Below are 9,405 nucleotides of genomic sequence, written 5' to 3'. Positions count from 1 at the left end.
CGTGTTGGAAATAAGTGAATAGAAGCCGATATGATTTATCTTACGTTGGCCAATTAGAAGCCTGGCTACAACATTTTGTATCAATTACAGTCATGACAGAGGTGACTGGCTGATTGTGGTTACAATAGTTGATGGGTGCATTACTAGTTCTAAGTCATGTAAATGGAGGATAGATTTTAGTTTTGGGATGGTTTATAGCCAAAATGAAGCTGTTTTCTTTTTACTTTTTTTGTGTGATGATCAAATGTTAAAGTGGAATCAAATACCACTCTGAGGATCTTAGAATGTGGCTTGATCCTCAGAGCTCGAGGACAGGTGACCCCGAAAATGTTCTTACAAAGCTATCAACTGTATCTACAGTATTGACAGACTTCACCCCATAGCGCAATAATGGTTTACTCTTTCTTCGTCAGCACTGAAAACGATGTTGAAACCAGTTTCTTTTGAATTCTAATCTTTCAAAACTTATCCGTTCAAACATGACACAATATGATAACTGGAAATGTGAGCCAATGACTGATCAGAACCTCTGACACGTCGCCTCACTAAAAATTTCTATTTCTCTGAAGTCGTGCTGCATGCAAAGGGACTGACAGGAAACAGTTTTACATCCTGGTTGCGAGCCATGATAGAAAGTTTCAACTCCCTACAAAGGACAAAGGAGCTTTTTTACATGTCTCTCCTCTTCCCCTCCCATCCTGATGTGATGTGCACATCTTTTTATGTGTGGGAATGAGTTCCGCTTGAAGTACATAGGCAAATGATTTTCTCAAACAGGATGCAGGAGACCGAAAACAGATAACTCTCTGTGCCTTTCATGCACGCACAAATACGCAATCCTGCATACAAGCAGACAGTCACACATGAGGAACTTGCTACTTTAAAAAAGAAATATAAGGGTCAGTCCTTTGGTGCAGGCATAGTGGAACCAGATTCCTCGTTAGATTAGTTGTGAATACACAGTAAACAGGACTGTTCTGTCTTTCTTATGCATTTCTTTATCAAAAGTCAAGCTGAGGGCTATCCAACCATCACCTGGTTCCAATTTCTTTTTTTCCCTGGTACAATGGAGTTCTTTCTTGTCAATGTTACCAGAATGCTTGCCCATGATGGAAATGTTGGATAACTTTTTAGCCAGTATGATACCCTCTCTACATAAAAAAATTAACTTTAACAGACATGCAAAATCATGCTGAATCATATATAAACCGGAAGAAGAAAATAATTGCCTCTAAAATTACATAACTGTACATGTACACAACTGTTAATTGTCTTTACAGGAAGAAGGAAACTTCAGTCTTTTTTTTTTTTTCAAATCTTTGTTTAGACTGATAACACATGACAAAGCTATAAATATTGAAGAGCTTTTCCCCAAAAAATCTGCACACACACACACACAGGTTATGCATCCTCATAAAATGAATCACATTTTCTTCCATGAGTCATAAAACGTGTCCTTTTGTGTGTCTGTGAAAGGACAAAGGTATGACTTTTTCCTGGCTTTTACTGACTCATTATTAAAACGGGAAGAGAAGGAAGTAATCGAGAATAACTGTAATTTGAATTCATTGTGACAAAGCAAAAATAGAAACATAAACAAACAAACAGGTGTCAGGTTGTGCTCGAAACAAGAATATGATAATATTAGACTTTATTCTGCAGTGTCTTTACCGTCCTAATGGGTAAGTTCATTCAATTTCCCCACCTATCATGTATACTGTCACAGGCACGTAATTTTTTGTATGCCAGCGTTGTAGGATTTTTTTTATCCCTGATTTTTCTTGTTCTGGCTCAATAAGTAGTTACTTTCTTTACCTTGAGTGTTTGATTATTTATTTTTAATTCATTCTAATTTGAATTCCTTGATCATGATACAAATAAAGACTGTATGTCACTTTTGAGAATGTAAACAAAGACACTTCTGGTTTGCGTGCTGTGAATCACGTAACAGACAACAGGAAACAGGAATTAAAATTGCTGTTAAAAGACATCACCATTCCTTATGTGTAAGTGAACTTTTGAGCCTACACAACAAGAAGAATTCAGCAGGTTTTTAGAAAGACACAGGTCCGTCTGTCACAAGCTAACCCCCAACAATTGTTTCTGCCCTATAGACCAAAACAAGTGGTGGGGAAACACACACCTTGGTGTATGAATATTGTTGTCCTTGATGATAGTACCAATGCTTTCCTTCAATCATTTTGGGGTATTTTTCCCTTCAAAGGGTGAGACTGGAAGTTGAACTTGTGGCAAATACTGTTGCCTCTGTGCGTGATGCCACCACACCCAAATGAGCTCAACCAGCATCACCAAAAACACAAACACATCATTCTTGCACCCATCCACCCACACACTGATAAAATCAAAACAATGTTTTTTTATCAGCTATGCGCAACGTAAACATTTGTTCCCCCTCATTCAGCTTCACTCTCAGTCTTTTCTATGGCGTACTAGTAATTGAAGCCTTTACTGAAAGAATGTGTCGTAAAAACAACAACAACAAAAAAACAAAACAGCTGATAGTCTGACTGCCATCCCTGAAAAGATAACTCTTCTTGGCACCTGTGACATCACTGACTTAATGTATTACACTGCAAAAAGTGAGATTGGAAATACAGTTGGATTTTTATAATGAAGTACATTTCTGAACTTGATGATGATTTGTGAAACGACACAATATCATAAATATTTGAAAATATGAAGAATGTTTTTAAAGCCACGAAGCAAATACATTAATACAAAACTGTAACATCTTTCAATCACATAATTACAAGTTATAAAATAAATCCTCATGTTATAATTTTCTTTTCTAAATGATCATTCTGTATTAATTGATTTAACATGTTCTAACAATGATGGCTTGACAGTTGTGAAAAATGAATCTGGTATACACATGGCGAACAGTGACACCTTCAGGGCAGTTTTTGTGTTTCAAGAGGGGAAGATTTTTTAGATTAAGGACTGAAAACAAAGTAAACAACAGTTACAGAACCAGTTCAATTATTTCTATTATAGTTATTACCTTAAAGAGATTTTGATGCCAACGTTGCATTTCTTTCCGAAACCAAAGTGTAATTTGATATTTTAATATCTAGCCTACTCTAATGCTAATTCTAATTTGTGGGTTTGTCCCAATACAGCTTACATCTTACAGTTGCCATATTATATATGATTAATAATATTGTGTTCCAACTTTTGGCTGGTAGTGTATGTGGCCATACACTTCATGGCGCTCACTGTGTGAGCCTTAATCAATTTCAAGGCAAGACCAACAGGTGAATCTTTGTACGTCTGGAAAACAAGACTCTGAAGTTGGGCAGAGCAGATAACGTCACCATTACAAATCTGAAGTCATTTATATTTTATATTTCAACATCTTTTTTTAGGCCAAATGTCGTATTTTAGTATTTCTTTTGGACCGTCTCTGTATTTGCTCATGGTTTATTGTAGTGATTTTTAAATGGTTTCTTTTCCCTTTGCCTGAATGCTTTTGCTGTCTTGTGTGAAGCACTTTGAATTGCCTTTTTTGCCTGAAATACGCTGTAGAAATCACTGGCCCTACATTCACTTAATTTCTCTTCACACTGGTGATATGAAAAGAAAGAAAACCAAAAACGAACCAAAAAAAACCAGTGTTTAGAAAGAGTCTTCAATCTTTCCCTACATGTTGTTCAAAAATGTCCACCAGATGACGCCGTTCACCAGGACTTGAGTCGGGGGGAAACATCAACGTCGAGGAAGTGAATGGATTCAGCTCAACTTTGCCAATCACTACACAGGGACTAGACAGAGCATCAAACCTCAGAGGAAGACGTGGGGTGTTACAAGGAGACTCAAAATGAGAGTAAAGATTACAAATATAATCTGACAGACCATTAGTAATATTAAAGGCGTCGTTATGTAAGGAGGGTAAGGAAGGTTTAACTCATTTGCTGTAAAATCATTGTTGTCTTGTTTAACTTGAATATTGTAACTCCTATATTGCAGAGAATCCCTTTTTAAACCTCCAAAGAACTGAATTCATGTATACACATAAGGATAGAGAAACTGTCTCCAAAAGTAAGAACATCATGATGAAAGAAGCGTTCCATATTTCGCAGCTGCGTCGTATGTCTGTGTTAGTGTTTCAAAGTGAAACTCTACAAAGAACTCAGTCTAAGTGAGTGCTACTCTTTGATATTTTCATTTGATTAAAACACCCCCTAAAATAAAACACTGTTGTAGCTCTGTTTGAATCGTCCAAACATGAAGTCATGCTGTCTCGGCATGGCCTCTTTTTCACAGGGATAAAAATGCACAAAAGGCCAGGTTGTGTGCCAGCAGCTGTTTTGATTTGACTTTTCCTTCAAAACAGTTAGAATAAAAAAAAAGGAAAACATAAAACTAATCCAAGCATTTTTTAAATCATTGCACATGGTTTGATATAAGACCTCAAGGTCCTAACACTAACCATGCCTCCTTCTTTGTGTCCATCTCTGTCTGTCTGTCTGTCTGTCTGTCTGTCTGTCTGTCTGTCTGTCTGTCTGTCTGTCTGTCTGTCTGTCTGTCTATCTCTGTGTCCACGTACTGAGAGAATGACAAACAGGGAGGCCAGAGACAACAGACAGGGATGAGCTAATCCTTGTTGTGTATAATTCCAGACATTCCGATGGGGTGTTGTTCCCGGCGGGCTAATCGTTGAGCACCGATGCAACGTTGCGCTGGGGCTTTGCGCTGTGCAAACAAACACGGGGCCTTTAGAGCCACGGAGGGTGGAAAGCTGAAGTCAAACAGGCAAGTATTCACACACAGAGGCACTCACAGCCCCAGGTATGAATGGAAAGACATATATCCGCAAACATATATGTACACACAGAAGAGTTGGGTAACTGGGACAAAGGTGAAAGGTTCAAGGGTGGATAAAAAGAGAGAGAAGGCACAGGGGGATGGGAAGACAATCTGCTTTTCTCAGGAGACTAGATGAAGGAAAATTGCTTTCACTTTTTTTTTTCAAAATGATTTTACTGTACCACTCTGTGCTTACATGTACTTCTTAAAGGGATTTCTGGAACCGACTAAAGAAAACTGTGAGATAGTAAACCTGACATTCCATCTGAAGTCACATTTTTGAGTGACACATGACCTCCAGGTTTTGAGGTCTTGCAGGGTTTAGACAAACATGATGTATAAACGACTTTGTCTAATTTCCAGGTGAGGAGTTGATGGGGAACTTTTGTATGTAAAGAATGTGGCGATGTATGACGAAAACACAAAAGGAAGAGGGTAAAGAGGCGCTGTGTGTGGAAATGGTGACAGACGACAACATAAAGAACCTCCTGCAGATGAAAGATAGAGGATTGTCAGACAGAGACGACAAGAAGACAGGGAGTCCGTAGAGGAGATGACAAGCTTGTCAAAGTGGGAGAGACAGGAGAGCTTTCGAAGAAAATATCTACAGTGCACGTCGGTAGGTTGTGTTGACTAGAATAGGAAAAGCTCTCCCGCACACAGAGGCCTCTTTGTTCCTTTGTGAGTCATTCTAGAAAGGCCACAGCTGTAAACAGTCGAGATCAGTCCATTAGGCCCAGAGGTGCCAGTGCTCCAGTGTTGACTGTGTTTCCGGAAAGAAACGGCAAGCTTGAGTCATCAATAAACAGAACAGTCGGATGAGTGTTTAAGTGTGTGTGTGTGTGTGTGTGATGGGAAAGGGGGAGTGTGATAGGATGCAGAGTGAGGAGGAGTGCACGGTTAAGGGGGATAATGGTGCAGAGTAGCACGGGGCAATGAGCTCATGCCTCTCCCAGCTGGCAAACAAGGCCTTTTCCATGGGCTCGTATCTCTCAGTCACCCCTCTGCTGTTGCTCCAAATTCCCCTCTCTCTCTGTCTTACAGTGACTATTCTTCTCCCAGCTTCTTTCACATCTTCAGCGTCCCTCTTTTTCTCTCTAATCTCATCATTAAAAAGTAGCTACCAAGAGAAATATCTCTTGGCGCTGGTGGCCATTTTTCGCTGTCAATGCTTCTGTTCAAACCAAGTCAATGTCCAAGCCTTTTCTGACACACTCTATTTAATGGTTTAATGGCCAGTGGCTTGATTGGCCATTTTATTGGACTGCTGTCCTTAACCCACTGTACAAGCACCGGGGGAGAATCAATTTTTAAACAATATGTCCGACTCCACTAACGGTAGGTGGCAAGATGCGCTCTTTAAGCTAGTTATTGGACCTTCTTCCGGTTGACCTTGTACGTCACATACCAAACAATCGCCAAACAACTTCGCAGGTGGTTGTCCTTCCAGCCGTGGCCTTCATTATATCTGACTCCTTCAGTTGAACAAACATAAATTGTGTGTATCCTTGTCTGTATCACTCAAGCCTTCGCCTTGTCGGCGAAGTTTGACCTCCTGGTAAAAGCCTGGCGCCAGACCACCCTTTGGTTCTGACTTAAGTGTATACCTGCAAGAATAAATTGACCCCCAAACACACATTATTTAGGCATTATTTTGGTGAGATTTAGTTATATTCAACTCAATACGATTTACTTCGGGTTTACATGTTTACATGTGTTGTAGCAGTCCAGTTTTAGTTTTTTTAACAAACACAATAAATCTTTTTTGTGTGTAATCATTTAAATGCTCTGAGCCTCTTTACGCCTCCAATAAACAGTTCCTGAGTGAGTAGATGTCAGGTACAGGTGTGAACACAACCAGGACACGTTAGAACCTAATTTCTTTATCAACAAATGGAGGTGGTCTTGTAGACTAGACAAAAACATTCAAGGACTGCCAACAGTCTTAAACAAAACCTAAACTCTAAAAAATCTAAACCTCCTTTACTTTCAGCTCAAAAAAAGCCTAATCATGATTATTTCAATCAATACTGAGGTCATGATTATTAAAGATGATTAACACTAGATCACATGCATTTATTGTAAGGGAAACGCTCTTTCGGCTCCGTGAGAGTGGTGAGACAATCAACTCACTGCAGTCAGGTGTGTGTGTCACTGATTGGCTTTGATTCAGCTCAGGTGTGGGGAGCTTTTATAAACCCTGAGCCTCCACTGCTCTGTGCTGACTCATTATCTCACCTTCAGAGGTAGTGAGAGCTTCTCCCTGGGGTTTCTCAAGTTGTCTGTGTGTGTGTATATATATATATATATATATATATATATATATATATATATATATATAAACACCAACTATGATCTTTGTGCGTCTTATATTCCAATTGTCACAACCCAGTGTATAACTTTGGGTGCTGGGTAGTTTTGTTTTGACTCCAGCCTTTTGTGTCTCTGGCAGCCTCTCCCTTTTGTTGCATCTTTTTTTGGGGGGGTCTCCTGAATTTTTTTTTTTCAGCTGTGCATTATTTAGTTTAAGAAGCCGGTTGTGGCTCTCTACGGTTATGTGGTCCACCACCCCTCTAACCCCCTTTCCAATCTGTCGCTTGCGATTTAGTGGTTAGCCTTCTGGGAGAACTTTGAAACACCCCTGGGTCCGCATCTTCGTCCCAGTCCCCCTCCATCCTTAAAATGTTCCCACTTAAACACCCTTAACAGTTTAATATTCTGAAGCAACAAGTGAACGTAGTGTAAACTACGACTATATAAAAATCATGATTAAAAAAAAAAATCAACTTAAAATTTAATTAAATGCCCAGCATGTAAAAAAATATATATATATTTTTGGGATTTAAAGACATGTTTGGGGCAATTGTTTGCTTTTAGTTGATAGGACAGCAGAAAGGGAGCAGATATATTGGGTTCAGTGCACAGGGGAAGAAATGCAGCAAATGTTGACAACATAGTCTGCACATGCAAATGTAGCTTAAACACAGTCAATCACCAGGGATCACACCACAAATGCCAGGTCACTCAAAGCTGGACAATAAAAAGCTGTGAATGGCCTAAAGAAGCCCTGGGCTGATGACCTCGCTGGAGTCACTGGCCTTTGTCCGCTTTGTTGACCTCTGACCTGTCATGACCCCGGCACACGCCAAGCCTGCTCCTGACTCACTTCCCCTCTCTTTGGTTTCTTGTTGCCTCGTTTCAACCATGTGAGGACACACACACACACACACCTACACACACACACGCGCACACATACACACACTCAGAGAGTCCATCTGTTGGAAGGCAACCTGTGACCCTTGACATTTCAATAGTAGAGGTCAGGCCACGTGCCGAATGGGCAGCTGTGTAGGTTCCACACTCTTGTTTGTTCATGGGTCATGTTGACAGAAGTACAAGTACAGTGGTGGCTGAAAACAATGGTACAGGCAGAAGCAACATACAATGGACTAGAAAAAAAGAGAAACTACAATTTTTCCTGAGAATGGGAGACAGTTAGTTTTCTGGCCACTTCACCCGATTTACAAAACACAAAAAAATCTGTCTTCACAGTGGAGGGCTTTTTTCAAACACCTGTCTGCTGAAGAAATAGTCCCACAGAGAACTGGTGGTAGCTTGTTTATAGTACCCGGGATATTCTACATTAAAAAGAGTTTCTGCTTCTGCACTGTTGCATTGTTTTTTAAGCTGTGAGCCTCACAAATGAAATTCCCTTCAGCTCCTTGTATTGGGAAGACAAAAGAAGTCTCAGGAAATAGATTGCAATAAACCAGAAGTTCCTGAGTTTTCCAATGAGTGGTACTGTAGTGAAAAATCATACATTAGTTATTATTTGTTGTCAAGTGGTCCTTTAATAACCAACCTCAGTGGCTTTATTCCCAGTTTGTGTTTTGATCCTGAAAGTTAACAAAGTAGACACATGTTGCGTGTATATGCGTGTGTGTCAGTACTGAAACACTTTGAACTGGTTGAGATGTCTTTGTCAGAGTGAAAGCTGCCCTGAAATGCGCAACTCCTGTCTTCACCTCGAGAGCCGGGATTGGCTGAAAAAGAAGAATAACACGAAAACACAATACAGAAGCTGTTTTTTCTGCAGGGGGGGGGTGGATGGAGTGTATGCGTGTGTGCACTGACCCCCCCCCCCCCCCCCCCCCCACTGTGTGCTAAGCACAGAGGTGGGGGTGAGGGTGGGGGTAAGGAGGCCCGTGGGTGGATGAGTGCCAGGCCTTTCCTGCAGTTCTATAAGCTCCCCACTTGTCGGGCTTTGCTTGATAATCACTGATGTGTGTGTGTGTGTGTGTGTGTATGCACTCTTGGCACAGGAACTGGCAAGGCTTCAGAGGGACCTGCCACCCCCCCGCCCCACCCCACCCTGCACAATGGTTTTTGTCTCTACAAGTCCACTGCACCAGACCTCAGTCATATTTCTTTGCAACATACCCCATCAAAGAAAGATTAGTGTGTGCGTGCGTGTGTGTTTGTGTGACTGTCTGACTGTCTGAGAGAGAGACTGAGGGAGTATCATTGACTAATACAAAGTAATTGAGAAAGAAGGGTAAATGAAACGGAGAGCCAAAG

This window comes from Symphodus melops, assembly GCF_947650265.1.
Source record: "Symphodus melops genome assembly, chromosome: 22".
NCBI lineage: Eukaryota > Metazoa > Chordata > Actinopteri > Labriformes > Labridae > Symphodus > Symphodus melops.
This window is presented reverse-complemented; position numbering follows the sequence as displayed.